Here is a 14,851-nt window from a genome sequence, read left to right as displayed (position 1 = left end):
GTATCGGCTCCACCATGAAATCGTCGACGTAAAAGTTTCGTTTGAGGGCAGAGCAAGCAGGCGAATAGTCGGAACCTTCATCTTCCACTAGTTGAAGCAAAGTGCGTGTAGCTAGGAACGAGGATGGCGTGAGACCGTACGTGACCGTATTGAGTTCGTAAGTGTGGACTGGTGTTTGAGGCGAAAAACGAAACAGGATGCGTACGAAGCGGCGATCGTCGGGATGAAGCAAGACCTGCCGATACATTTTCGCTATATCACCAACAAGAGCAACCGGGTACGAACGGAAACGCAGAATTACATCAAGTAGGTCATCTTGCACTGTAGGTCCGACACATAGAACATCATTTAACGAATAACCTGTACTCGTTTTTGCAGAACCGTCAAACACTACTCTCACTTTCGTGGTGGAACTAGAGGCTTTGAAGACGGGGTGATGCGGCAAATAGTATTCCTGTTTTTCTGCAACTTTGGTAGTTACGGGAGACATGTGACCAAGCTCTAAATACTCCTTCATGAAATCGTGATACGCTGATTTTAACTGTGGATCGCGCTCTAATCTTCTCTCCAGAAACTGAAAACGTCGCAATGCAGCTGCTTTCGACACACCGAGCTTTTCGTTGAAGTCTGGGCGTCTGGGAAGGCGAACGATGTATCGGCCTAAATCATCACGTTGGGTGGTGTTGCGAACTCGACAAAATAAAATTGAGCTAACTGACAGGCATGCAAGAGTTAGATGAAAAACTTTAAATAACTAAATATCTTTATTTAGGGTAAATTCTCATCGGCAAATATTAATTTAGGAAAAACCTAAACTCACAAAAAGGCCTCGTACCAAAAGGAATAATGAAACTATGATAAACAATGGTAACGTGTAAGGACATGTCATAAAACAGCTCGAAATTATCCAGACATCAGGAAATGCTAAATAAACTTAGGCCATGTGATAAGACAAGATTAAAAAACATAGACCGGAAAAGAGCCTAACACATGCATTATCGCTGCGCATTTAGTTTCATGAAAAAGGACCAACGCTAAGATCAAGGTACGATCGTATTATCCGCTATCCGCTATCCGTATAGGTTCGGGATACGCCCGACACTATAGGTTTATGTTACCTCAGGTAAAAAAAGGGGCTTTCTCTTTTAAACTTTTCCTTTCATTCTAACAACCTAATTTTCGTGATTATTTTAGTATATAAGACAGGATATTTTGAGAATAAAATCGACTTGTAATCCAGACCTCAACGAAGAAGCTTGTGTTTCATTGTTTGGGTATCCATACAGAATCGGGAAAGTTTCACCTTTGCCTTCTCTCCGGATGTTGGTCCCGCACTTTGGTTTCTCCCCACTCCGTCGGAAGAATTAGGCGAAATCAAGCCAAGCAAGAACCACGGTTAGATACTTCTCCTGGTTATCCAGGAAAAAAGGTTAATCGTCTGATCGAGCTACGGCATTCCCGTTGTCCACGCCGAGTTAGTGAAGTGCGAGTCCGCCGCTAAAAACTTCTCTTGGTTATCCAGGAAAAAAGGTTAGCCGCCTGATTCAAGCAACTCTGACAAGACCAGGAATCTGCACTACAGTGCTATAAGTTAACCGATCGAGTGCCGTTGCGATCATATCAATGTGCACAAGTGCAGAACAAAATCGGAGAGCATCAGTGAGTGCCAGTGCGTGATATAAGCTATATAGAAGCAATAAACACGGCTCCGAACTAACCCATACCAGAGGGTAATAAAGTTCTTCCAAAAAGGTAGAACTAAACAGAGTACGTTATTTTACTATCCGAGAACAATAGTGTTACAATTCGGCTCCGGAGTGAACGAAAAAAGTACACATCCGAAACAAACTCGAAAGAAACTTTAAATGTTTGAGAAAGAAAAACTCTTTAGTGAAGACGTCTATGCTTATGAAAGAAATCGTATTATAGCATAAATCGTGTTTAACAATCAGTTCGTGGACAACCGCAGAACAATAAGTAAACCGAGTGAATGACGTTGCGATCGCATTAAAGTGCTCGAGTTTAAACAATTGAGGACATAAAATTACCAGTGCATAAAGGAAGCTAATCAGCAATAAGCACGTGGGAAAGAGTTCTCGTAAGGCGTATCTTAACGGAGTAAGTCAGTGACCATCAGCGCAGATGGTATTTTAGTACGACTCCAGAGTGAAGTATCAGCGAGATCGAGACCACATTAAACTACCGGGCACTTCAAGGAAAGGTAACACCGAAAACGGTAAGGCAAACTTTCTTATTTTATAGCTCAGACTAGGAATTTTAAAGATCCGACGACATGCCATATAAATTTACCACGAACACATCCAGCAGTTGCCGATTGTGCGTGGCGGAAGACACTTCCGAAGAAAGCATGATTTCATGCTATGAATGTCATAGATGGTTTCATTTAACATGTGCCAAACTATCACGTAAACCAAACCCGGAAGAATGTTGGCTTTGCGTAAAATGTCAAAAAATAGCGTACGAACTTAATAGATTGCCCAAAGAATCTGCTAGTAAGGATACAGAGGCTATGTTCTCACGACTATTGCTTGGTCAACAAGAACAATCAAAAGATCAAATACAAGAACTTGTAAAGGCGATAACCACACTTACAAACGATAAGCAAGGACCGCCGCACACAGAAACGCTATTAAAAAGACAGTCGCTTATGCAGTTGCCGAGATTTGGCTGGAATCCTGTAGAATGGCCAAATTTTAAACAAACATTTGATGATACTAATGAGGAGGGAAGATTCTCTAATTTAGAAATTTTAAATTGCCTTAAACAGGCTTTATATGGACCAGCCCTCAAAAGCGTTCAACAACTAATGTTGGATTCTTCAATCGTGCCAGAAATAATGGCACGCTTAAAGAACTCCGTCGGGAGAACAGATTTAGTGTATCTTGAGCTACGTAATAATCTGGAGAGGAGATTCCAAAAGCATTGTCGTGGAAATGGTAAACGCTTTAGAAAACCTCATTCAAGTAGTTAATTTAATGAAGGAACCTGATTACTTGAAAGACCACACTCTAGTGTTGGAGTTGACTGCTAGGCTACCACACCAAATTCAGGAAAGAAGAGCCCAGTATATGGCTGAAGCTGAATCACCGTTAAAGGTTCAAACTTTAGAAAACCTATGCGATTGGCTGAGACCTTTCGCTAAAGCGGCAAACATGTTAAAAACAACATCCGCACATACACAACGTGGAGGCATTCATCTCCACGAACAAAAACTCCCATACAAAGGTTTTACACAACCAATCAAAAGGGGTAAGGATTTCGAACAGAATTCGAAAGAAGCAAGCAAATGCTTAATATGCAATAAGCTACATGAAACGATCAAATGTTATGCATTTGTCAATGAGGTGCCATCTGAGCGAATAAAAATTGCTTAAAATAAAGGTTTATGTTTAGGTTGCTTGAAATCTAACAATCATACAATACATGATTGTAGATCCGCGCCAATATGCGGGATAAATGGATGCACCGATAAGCATCATAAAATGCTTCATGTACCTCAAAATTTTGAAATCGCAGGAGTAAACAATCATCAAGAACTAGAAGCAACATCATCAACGCGTTTCCAAGTGTTGCCAGTTGAATTAATAAACGGCGATCACAAAATAAAAACCTATGCGCTATTAGACCCAGGTTCATCCTCGACCCTATTAGAAGAAAAAGTTGCGCGACAACTTAACCTAAATGGGGAAGTAAAACCGCTCCAATTACTATGGACACAAGGCAAACAAACTGGACACGTTAAAAGCCAAAACGTGGAATTGAGAATCAAGAGTCCAACTAAAAAGGGTTTTCAACTGAAGAATGTGAGAACGGTTAAAGATTTGAAATTACCTGTTCAATCTTTAGATTATGATGATCTAAGCAAAAAATATCCTCACCTTCCTGTTTGCTAATCTTCCTGTTTCAGGATTTCAAAACATTCAACCCACTATAATGTTCGGCTTGAATAACAATCATTTATTAATGGGGTTTAAACATAAATATGGTAAACCCACGGAACCGATAGCAATGAGGACATGATTAGGTTAGCTAATTTACGGAAAAACAACCGAAAGCCAAGAAGAGGAATATTCCAAGATAGTACAAGAGAAAGAAGGTCTTCGTAAACCAATATCCACCAAATTTTCAGTAGAAAAGTGTGGATTAAAACCAGGTGTTCAAATTTCTTAACCTACGGATATTGCAAAGTCAAGCTTAAAACAACCAGCAAAACGACGGAAAATAAAATCTTAAAAAATAATTCGCAGAGATATCAATAGCCATCAGTCAAAGAGAGACAAATCCGGAGAGATTCGTCAAAAGAGCTACAAATTAATAAATAAAAATTCAGTTCTTGATGCATCAACTACAAAAAAGAAAAGAAATAGGATTTCTACCTGCATCGCAAACTCGAACTTTTTTATGGAAGTACAGATGAAAAAAGATCGAAAAGGATCTACACCTGTAAAAACTTTACACGGGAAATATCGCCGTCCAGTTAATGAACTGGCGGATTTGAATGTTTACGGCAAACAAAAGTTTGAATCACCGTTAAACAAGAAGCAAAGGCTACCCAATAAAGGACCAATTGAAAGTAGTTTTATAGGAATTCATGAAGAAAATATTATCGAAGAGGTAAAGAATTACCGACAATAAAGATGAAAAGTAAGAAAATAATTCCTGATACATGGAACTACGAGGTTTTGACACCCAGCTCAAGGAAAGCTACTGCAATAACACAAACGATTAAGCCTATAGGAAAAGGGTTTATTGGTTTAATCAAAGGCCTCAGGGTATTGTTCCACAATGTATCGACCTTTATATTAATCATGTTATTTCTCTTTTCAGCTGAAGTTCTGGGTAATACAGCAAGGGGATTGATTTCATATTTGATTGCAACCAACAAACTATTCTAAAAAGAAAAAAGCCTCTTGCATGCCACAAATGATATAAGAAGACAAGAAAATCTATCAAATCAAATCGACACCAATGAAGCGTTCAAGTATTTTAACTTTCAAAAATTCAAAGTAAAAAACGATCGTCAAATGGACATTGCGAGAAAAAATACACATTAGTTTTCTAAAAGAGTAGTAGTGAAGAGATTAGCTCAAACGTTAGAAAAAATCGACTATGACTCTCTATATCAAAAGTCTTGTAATTGCAACGCACCCGCGCAAGGGCAACGCATTTCATCAGTAACGTCTGAGTTCAACCAGAATCAGATAAGTCTTCAGAGCGTCATTCTTCATCCGGTAGAAACAGTTGGTCTACTATCAACAATTAGATGACAACGGTCAACGTCGAAGGGAACTACGAAACGGTAATATGCGGTTGGCTAGTGCTTAGATACGAAATTGGCTATCTCAACAAAAAAGTGGAACTTCAAAGGGTGTGTAAAGTCACAACTATAATCTACGAAGAAAGCCAGCTAATGTTCAACAATCAAACGTTCAAGGTCGAACATATGCTGTATGTCTTGCTTACGCCATCGAGAGACTACTGTTTGGTCATATGGGTCGATTCTGATGGAAAGCAAGGTCAAGATGCTGAGATGTCCAGAAGATGAAAAACCTGTTATACAAAGTGATGAGAGAGTCACTTCTTCTGTGCAACTAAATCAGAAATGAACAACATCCAAGTTTACAATAGTTTCCGCAAAACGCCTTACTGCGGTCTAAACTTTAATCTTGGTCGACTAGCTGATTCGAATGTATCTTCAACTATCGATATCTACATCTCTTATCCTGTAGAGATTTTTGATAATCGTGTCAATCAATGTCGTATCTGAGCTTCAACGCCCAACGCGCAGCCCAACGAGTAGTCCAATGTGCAACCAACAGTGAATTATGCCTCACAACTATCATCTCCTTCGTTATCGCCGCGACAACCTACGAGCACCAACGCATCCTCACCAGCTAAACAACTGTAAATCGTTTCTAAAACCGACTGCAAGCATCGATGGACCGTCAACGGCAGAATGCGTGAAATTACAATCAGGTGTCGTATTATGAGAGTGCGAAACAATTCAATTGATTAAAATATTAGGAAAATTAACTCAAAGGGAGAATTTGAATTTTATCTCGCAGTAATACGTCGCGATTATTTGGTAAAACTTGTAGTTTTACGAGGGCCGGAATGTTGCGAACGCGACAAAATAAAATTGAGCTAAACTGTAAGGCCTGCAAAAGTTAGATGAAAAACTTTAAATAACTTAATATCTTTATTTAGGGTAAATTCTCATCGGCAAATATTAATTTAGGAAAAACCTAAACTCACAAAAAGGCCTCGTACCAAAAGGAATAATGAAACTATGATAAACAATGGTAACGTGTAAAAACATGTCATAAAACTGCTCGAAATTATCCAGACATCAGGAAATCATAAATAAACTCAGGCCATGTGATAAAATACAAGAGTAAAGAACATAGACCGGAAAAGAGCCTAACACATACATTATCACTGCGCATTTAGTTTCATGAAAAAGGACCAACGCGAAGATCAAGGTACGATCGTATTATCCGTAGTGCAGTGACGGAAAGATCACTCGCGAATAGAGTAAACGACGCACAGGCAAAAAATAAACATACACACTTGCACTATAGATTTAGCATATCAAAATATGCATAGGACGATGCGCGATACATTACCCAGAGCCATAAAAAAAGGATCGCCCACGCGATCTCACGGTCCAGAACCATAAACAGATAAGAAAACGTCGCTTCAAGGTTCGGGATACGCCCGACGCTATAGATTTATGTTACCTCAGGTAAAAAGAGGTGCTATCTCTTTTAAACTTTTCCTTTCATTCTAACAACCTATTTTTCGGGATTATTTTAGTATATAATACAGGATTTTTTAAGAATAAAATCGACTTGTAATCCAAACCTCAACGAAGAAGCTTGTGTTTCATTGTTTGGGTATCCATACAGAATCGGGAAAGTTTCACCTTTGCCTTCCCTCCGGATGTTGGTCCCGCACTTTGGTGTCTCCCCACTCCGTCGGAAGAATTAGGCTAAAATAAGCCAAGCAAGAACCACGGTTAGATACTTCTCCTGGTTATCCAGGAAAAAAGGTTAATCGTCTGATCGAGCTACTGCATTCCCGTTGTCCACGCCGAGTTAGTGAAGTGCGAGTCCGCCGCAAAAAACTTCTTTTGGTTATCCAGGAAAAAAGGTTAGCCGCCTGATTCAAGCAACTCTGACAAGGCCAGGAATCTGCGCGGAGATTTCCCGAATCGATCATTCCTTCGCGTGGTTGGTTCAACAACGGTTCGTTATCGAACTAACAAATGGTGGCTCCAGAGAGGAGTTGTTAATATCCGCGCGCGTTAACAACTCATTCGAGCGAACTTACGTTCGTGGTGTGCTGTCGCCAAAAGAACAGCCTCTAACTGAACCCGCACCAAGCAGTGCTTCAAAAAGGTTCAGCTTTAAATTCTGCGCTCGTGAAAAATAAAGTGAATTGCAGCGAGTGGAACGGTTTACAATTAATACACGTAAGAACTACAGTGCTATAAGTTAACCGATCAAGTGCCGTTGCGATCATATCAATGTGCACAAGTGCAGAACAAAATCGGAGAGCATCAGTGAGTGCCAGTGCGTGATATTAGCTATATATAAGCAATAAACACGGCTCCGAACTAACCAATACCAAAGGGTAATAAAGTTCTTTTAAAAAGGTAGAACTAAAAGGAGTACGTTATTTTACTATTCGAGAACAATAGTGTTACAATACGGCTCCGGAGTGAACGAAAAAAGTTCACATCCGAAACAAACTCGAAAGTAACTTTAAATGTTTAGCGAAGACGTCTATGCTTACGAAAGAAATCGTGTTTAACAATCAGTACGTGGACAACCGCGGAATAATAAGTAAACCGAGTGAATGGCGTTGCGATCACATTAAAGTGCTCGAGTTTAAACAAATTGAGGACATAAAATTACCAGTGCATAAAGGAAGCTAATCAGCAATAAGCACGTGGGAATGAGTTCTCATAAGGCGTATCTTAACGGAGTAAGTCAGTTGACTATCGGCGCAGATGGTATTTTAGTACGACTCCGGAGTGAAGTATCAGCGAGATCGAGACCACATTAAACTACCGGGCACGTCAAGGAAAGCTAACACCGAAAACGGTAAGTCAAACTTTCTTATTTTATAGCTCAGAGTAGGAATTTCAAAGATCCGCCTTATACATTTAAAACAAACACATCCGGCAGTTGCCGATTGTGCGTGGCGGAAGACTCTTCCGCAGAAAACATGATCTCATGCTATGAATGTGATAGATGGTTTCATTTAACATGTGCCAAACTATCACGTAAACCAAAGCCTGAAGAATGTTGGCTTTGCGTAAAATGTCAAAAAATAGCGTACGAACTTAATAGATTGCCCAAAGAATCTGCTAGTAAGGATACAGAGGCTATGTTCTCACGACTATTGCTTGGTCAACAAGAACAATCAAAAGATCAAATACAAGAACTTGTAAAGGCGATAACCACACTTACAAACGATAAGCAAGGACCGCCGCACACAGAAACGCTATTAAAAAGACAGTCGCTTATGCAGTTGGCGAGATTTGGCTGGAATCCTGTAGAATGGCCAAATTTTAAACAAACATTTGATGATACTAATGAGGAGGGAACATTCTCTAATTTAGAGAATTTAAACCGCCTTAAACAGGCCTTATATGGACCAGCCCTCAAAAGCGTTCAACAACTAATGTTGGATTCTTCAAACGTGCCAGAAATAATGGCACGCTTAAAGAACTCCGTCGGGAGAACAGATTTAGTGTATCTTGAGCTACGTAATAATCTGGAGAGGAGATTCCAAAAGCATTGTCGTGGAAATGGTAAACGCTTTAGAAAACCTCATTCAAGTAGTTAATTTAATGAAGGAACCAGATTACTTGAAAGACCACACTCTAGTGTTGGAGTTGACTGCTAGGCTACCACACCAAATTCAGGAATGAAGAGCCCAGTATATGGCTGAAGCGGAATCACCGTTAAAGGTTCAAACTTTAGAAAACCTATGCGATTGGCTGAGACCTTTCGCTAAAGCGGCAAACATGTTAAAAACAACATCCGCACATACACAACGTGGAGGCATTCATCTCCACGAACAAAAACTCCCATACAAAGGTTTTACACAACCAATCAAAAAGGGGTAAGGATTTCGAACAGAATTCGAAAGAAGCAAGCAAATGCTTAATATGCAATAAGCTACATGAAACGATCAAATGTTATGGATTGGTCAATGAGGTGCCATCTGAGCGAATAAAAATTGCTTAAAATAGAGGTTTATGTTTAGGTTGCTTGAAATCTAACAATCATACAATACATGATTGTAGATCCGCGCCAATATGCGGGATAAATGGATGCATCGATAAGCATCATAAAATGCTTCATGTACCTCAAAATTTTGAAATCGCAGGAGTAAACAATCATCAAGAACTAGAAGCAACATCATCAACGCGTTTCCAAGTGTTGCCAGTTGAATTAATAAACGGCGATCACAAAATAAAAACCTATGCGCTATTAGACCCAGGTTCATCCTCAACCCTATTAGAAGAAAAGGTTGCGCGACAACTTAACCTAAATGGGGAAATAAAACCGCTCCAATTACTATGGACACAAGGCAAACAAACTGAACACGTTAGAAGCCAAAACGTGGAATTAAGAATCAACTAAAAAGGGTTTTCAACTGAAGAATGTGAGAACGGTTAAAGATTTGAAATTACCTGTTCAATCTTTAGATTATGATGATCTAAGCAAAAAATATCCTCACCTTCCTGTTTGCTAATCTTCCTGTTTCAGGATTTCAAAACATTCAACCCACTATAATGTTCGGCTTGAATAACAATCATTTATTAATGGGGTTTAAACATAAATATGGTAAACCCACGGAACCGATAGCAATGAGGACAAGATTAGGTTAGCTAATTTACGGAAAAACAACCGAAAGCCAAGAAGAGGAATATTCCAAGATAGTACAAGAGAAAGAAGGTCTTCGTAAACCAATATCCAACAAATTTTCAGTAGAAAAGTATGGATTAAAACCAGGTGTTCAAATTTCTTAACCTACGGATATTGCAAAGTCAAGCTTAAAACAATCAGCAAAACGACGGAAAATAAAATCTGAAAAAATAATTTGCAGAGATATCAATAGCCATCAGTCAAAGAGAGACAAATGCGGAAAGGTCCAAAAAGCTACAAATTAATAAATAAAAATTCAGTTCTTGAGGCATCAACTACAAAAAAGAAAAGAAATAGGATTTCTACCTGCATCGCAAACTCTAACTTTTTTATGGAAGTACAGATGAAAAAAGATCGAAAAGGATCTACACCTGTAAAAACTTTACACGGGAAATATCGCCGTCCAGTTAATGAACTGGCGGATTTGAATGTTTACGGCAAACAAAAGTTTGAATCACCGTTAAACAAGAAGCAAAGGCTACCCAATAAAGGACCAATTGAAAGTAGTTTTATAGGAATTCATGAAGAAAATATTATCGAAGAGGTAATCGATAAAGAATTACCGACAATAAAGATGAAAAGTAAGAAAATAATTCCTGATACATGGAACTACGAGGTTTTGACACCCAGCTCAAGGAAAGCTACTGCAATCACACAAACGATTAAGCCTATAGGAAAAGGGTTTATTGGTTTAATCAAAGGCCTCAGGGTATTGTTCCACAATGTATCGACCTTTATATTAATCATGTTATTTCTCTTTTCAGCTGAAGTTCTGGGTAATACAGCAAGGGGATTGATTTCATATTTGATTGCAACCAACAAACTATTCTAAAAAGAAAAAAGCCTCTTGCATGCCACAAATGATATAAGAAGACAAGAAAATCTATCAAATCACATCGACACCAATGAAGCGTTCAAGTATTTTAACTTTCAAAAATTCAAAGTAAAAAACGATCGTCAAATGGACATTGCGAGAAAAAATACACATTAGTTTTCTAAAAGAGTAGTAGTGAAGAGATTAGCTCAAACGTTAGAAAAAATCGACTATGACTCTCTATATCAAAAGTCTTGTAATTGCAACGCACCCGCGCAAGGGCAACGCATTTCATCAGTAACGTCTGAGTTCAACCAGAATCAGATAAGTCTTCAGAGCGTCATTCTTCATCCGGTAGAAACAGTTGGTCTACTATCAACAATTAGATGACAACGGTCAACGTCGAAGGGAACTACGAAACGGTAATATGCGGTTGGCTAGTGCTTAGATACGAAATTGGCTATCTCAACAAAAAAGTGGAACTTCAAAGGGTGTGTAAAGTCACAACTATAATCTACGAAGAAAGCCAGCTAATGTTCAACAATCAAACGTTCAAGGTCGAACATATGCTGTATGTCTTGCTTACGCCATCGAGAGACTACTGTTTGGTCATATGGGTCGATTCTGATGGAAAGCAAGGTCAAGATGCTGAGATGTCCAGAAGATGAAAAACCTGTTATACAAAGTGATGAGAGAGTCACTTCTTCTGTGCAACTAAATCAGAAATGAACAACATCCAAGTTTACAATAGTTTCCGCAAAACGCCTTACTGCGGTCTAAACTTTAATCTTGGTCGACTAGCTGATTCGAATGTATCTTCAACTATCGATATCTACATCTCTTATCCTGTAGAGACTTTTGATAATCGTGTCAATCAATGTCGTATCTGAGCTTCAACGCCCAACGCGCAGCCCAACGAGTAGTCCAATGTGCAACCAACAGTGAATTATGCCTCACAACTATCATCTCCTTCGTTATCGCCGCGACAACCTACGAGCACCAACGCATCCTCACCAGCTAAACAACTGTAAACCGTTTCTAAAACCGACTGCAAGCATCGATGAACCGTCAACTGCAGAATGCGTGCAATTACAATCAGGTGTCGTATTATGAGAGTGCGAAACAATTCAATTGATTAAAATATTAGGAAAATTAACTCAAAGGGAGAATTTGAATTTTATCTCGCAGTAATACGTCGCGATTATTTGGTAAAACTTGTAGTTTTACGTGGGCCGGAATGTTGCGAACGCGACAAAATAAAATTGAGCTAAACTGACAGGCAGGCAAGAGTTAGATGAAAAACTTTAAATAACTAAATATCTTTGTTTAGGGTAAATTCTCACCGGAAAATATTATATTAGGAAAACAACCTTAAGTCACAGATGGCGACCTCTTACCATGAGAAAACGAAAGTATAGGAAAAAAAGGAAAAAGGACAATATCCAGACATCAGGAAATCATAAATAAACTCAAGCCATGTAATAAAAACGAAAGTGAAGAACATGGGCCGAAAAGGGTTAACACTAGAACACAACGCATACATTGTCATTGCGCGATTAGTTTTACGAAAAAACGACCAATGCAAAGATCAAGGCAGGGTCGTAGGGCAATGAAGGAAAGATCACTTGACGAAAAGGGTAAACGACGCGCAGGCAATAGGCAATAGGAAAATAGGCATACGCATCTGAACCACAGATGCACGATGCATTACCCATGGCCATAAAACGATAGGGTAACGTTAACCACAATTTCCAGACATTGTAACATAACATCTACAACAAAACTAACAGACCTCCTACACCAGCCGACGCCAGGCAGGGGTCAAACGCATCGGCATACCGAGTTAGGATAAAGGAGATCGATGTAATGCTATTTCATGTTCTTTTCCCAGAGAATTTTAGTATATAAGACAGGATTTTTTGAGAATAAAATCGACTCGTAATCCAGACCTCAACGAACAACGAAGAAGCTTGTGTTTCATTGTTTGGGTAACCATACAGAATCGGGAAAGTTTCACCTTTGCCTTCCCTCCGGATGTTGGTCCCGCACTTTGGTGTCTCCCCACTCCGTCGGAAGAATTAGGCGAAATCAAGCCAAGCAAGAACCACGGTTAGATACTTCTCTTGGTTATCCAGGAAAAAAAGGTTAATCGTCTGATCGAGCTACGGCCGGATCTTGGACTTCGTCACGTTCGATTGGAACCTCTTCGAGCTCCGTTGTTTTTACGTGTTTTCAACGTGTTCTGCGAGCCTTGCCGTGCGAAATTTGCTATCTATAGATGCAATGGTGTCTCGTCCTCAATTCGTGTCAGATTCCGGCCTGTTTTGTTGCATCACCGCGCTGTTATCGTCTATTTTTCGAGCTAGCGTCCTCGACGTTCCAACGTACTCGTTCTTATTTTGTGTTAGTGCGTTTCGTTCCTGTGTCAGTGCAGCTCAGTGTTTACGATGGATACGTCCTGTCCTTTGTGCTCCCTGCCTGTAAGCAACGAAGAACTGTACAAGTGTGCGGGCTCCTGCGATACATCTTACCATCTTCGTTGTATTGTAGTCCCCGAAGCTGCTCTTCCGGAATTCACACGGCCCGATGCTCAAGCCCTCTGGATTTGCGCAAGTTGCAACGCATCACGGCTTAACGGTAGAGCTATATTCAATGAACTCAATACCGCTCTCGATGTTCTGAAGGACGAGTTGCTTCGCGAATTTGACGGTCGTCTTACTGCCGTCTTGGATGCTGTGCGTGCTGATGTACTGTCGGCTGTTGACAGGAGCAATTCCAACACGCACACGTTGATGCCACTCGCACCACTAACATCATCAACCGCCGCAGCAACGCCATTAAGCTCCCGCCCCGGTGAACTGGACCGAGCGTCCCAAAACGCTCCTAACCGCAATGCGCCTAAACGTAGGCTTGTCGATTTCACGCCTCCTGATGCCGTTTCTGCGCCACCTCTCAACGTTGGCACTGCACCGATTTCACCATCGTCTCGTACCGTGCTGACCGTCCCGTTGAATGTATCCAACGGGCCGAAATTCTGGTTATACCTTACCAGAATTGCTCCATCGGTGTCTGACTCCGATTTCAAGCTGATGGTGGCTTCTCAGCTAGGTACTGATGACGTCATCACTATTAGACTGGTGCCACGTGACAAGGATCCAGGCACTCTCAGCTTTATCTCCTTTAAAGTTGGGATGTCGCCTGATTTAAAAGAAAAGGCGCTTTCACCATCCACTTGGCACAACGGTATAGTGTTCCGTGAATTCACTGACCACCGCACCTCACAAACAGCACAGAATTTTTGGCACACAGGGCCCCGGGAACCACTTCCGACCACCAGTACACGAGTCAACTTGCCGCCCAACCACCTGAATTCGCCGCTCTCCGATCCGCATCACGCTACTATGCCCGAGCCACCACTGCCTTAACTACACGTGTTCTTCGTGATACTCCGCCGACACATGCACAGGCTCCTAACTTAGAGCTTCTCCTATACTACCAGAACGTTAGAGGACTGCGCACCAAGCTGAATAACACCCGACTCGCATTATCTGAGGCTGATCTCGATGTATTGGTACTTACCGAAACCTGGCTCGACGAATCGATACCCAGCGCACTACTAGCTGACACGCAATTCAACGTATACCGTTGCGACCGAAGTACTGATAACAGCATACACTCTCGTGGTGGAGGTGTGCTCATCGCTTGTGCTGCTTCGTTAAACAGCTTCATGTGACGCGCGATTGGGGAAGCTGGCCAATGGGCTGCTGGGCGGGTGCCGGATACTGACGAATGCATCGGAAACATTTCCTCACGATGCTTTTCACCAGCCGACGTCCATCTAGGGGCCAGAAGCTTTCCCTTATCTGGGACAGTAGGAGTCTTCCGCCGGCGTGCATTAGCTCCTCGTGATGGTGTTCTGCGATGAGGCGAGCGAGCTTGTGATGCTTGGGAAGTACCACGGGATGCTTCGATTGGTAAGGTAGTTGTGACAGCTTCAATCGACCTCCAACCCGAATTAAACCCTCCTCGTCAATGAATGGGCTTAATTTGCGTAATGATGACTGCTTGGCTA

At 40.8% G+C, this 14,851-nt stretch overlaps 1 protein-coding gene across 1 annotated transcript in view; it reads right to left on the bottom strand.

The window, feature by feature from the left end:
- LOC118515210 overlaps positions 1-14,851 on the bottom strand; it is a 28,763-nt gene that overhangs the window by 13,589 nt on the left and 323 nt on the right. The gene's annotated exons all lie outside the window — the stretch shown is intronic.

This window comes from Anopheles stephensi (assembly GCF_013141755.1).
Source record: "Anopheles stephensi strain Indian chromosome Y unlocalized genomic scaffold, UCI_ANSTEP_V1.0 chrY33, whole genome shotgun sequence".
Classification (NCBI taxonomy): domain Eukaryota; kingdom Metazoa; phylum Arthropoda; class Insecta; order Diptera; family Culicidae; genus Anopheles; species Anopheles stephensi.
The sequence above is the reverse complement of the archived record's forward strand: the minus strand, read 5'-3'. Positions and strand labels throughout refer to the sequence as shown.